Raw genomic sequence first — 989 nt, 5'->3', positions numbered from 1 at the left:
AACATGTGCATTTATAGAACTGCAGGTCAGTCAGGCCAGATCCCTGCAGAGGGAATTCCCAGCATGACTTCATTCGTCTGTGAGGACACAGAGCACTCCTTGGTCAGACATACACATTCATCTATTTGTCCAGCATGCTCGGCCTTCCCCTGCTGAATGGTGTCCGTCTGCTATGAATGTGCACGCCGAGTTGTCTGCTCCTTAGAGCAGACGTTTACCTTCCTCATCCACCAGCCATTGGAGGAGGACTAGGGCCACGCAGATGATTAATTTGACCGATTCTCCGGGGAGGGTTTCCAGGTGGGCCTCTTTCATCATCATATCTGGAGTCAGATGAACTTCCATATCCTCTCCTCTTCACATCTTGTTGAAGCAGAGTTTTGAAAAACAAAACCACAAATTCAGCTATTGCCCAGAAGAAATCTGTTATCAAGGAAAATCTCCATGGGGACTGATTGCGGCTATCCAATACTTGTCCGTTCGAGATGTAAACCATCCTGTCTCCCCTGACAGCCTTTTTAACAAATGGTGTTCGCAAAATTGGAAAAATACCTGCAGAAGACTCAAGCAAGATCCACACCTCACTCCATATACAAAAATCAACTCAAGGTGAATCATGGATCTAGAACTAAAATCAAGGACTATAAACTTTATTAAAGAAAAGCTTGGAAGAACTCTAGTAGTCCTAATCCACAACGAAAACAGCCTTCCAAGTATCCTGAAAAAAATCTACAACCAGGAGAAGATAAAATAGATGAATGGGACCTTCTAAGAATCAAATCCCTATGCACATCCAAAACCTTCTCCAACAGGGTAGAAAGGGAAGCCACAAACTGGTAAAAAGTGTTTGGGAATGACATGTCAGATAAGGGACTTATATCTAGAATTTATAAAATAGTTGAGCACCACAAGATAAAGGTAAATAATCCACTTGAAAAATGGACACAGGATATGAAAAGACACTTCACCAAAGAAGATATTCAGATGGC

The 989-nt window shown here is 42.4% G+C and overlaps 1 pseudogene; it reads right to left on the bottom strand.

The window, feature by feature from the left end:
• Nucleotides 1–214: 214 nt before the first annotated feature.
• On the bottom strand, nt 215–496 carry LOC102876647 (annotated as a pseudogene).
• Between the last annotated feature and the right edge of the window lie 493 nt (nt 497–989).

Source organism: Elephantulus edwardii, unplaced genomic scaffold (genome assembly GCF_000299155.1).
Source record: "Elephantulus edwardii isolate Elephantulus edwardi_28Jun2011 unplaced genomic scaffold, EleEdw1.0 scaffold00141, whole genome shotgun sequence".
NCBI lineage: Eukaryota > Metazoa > Chordata > Mammalia > Macroscelidea > Macroscelididae > Elephantulus > Elephantulus edwardii.
This window is presented reverse-complemented; position numbering and strand designations above follow the sequence as displayed.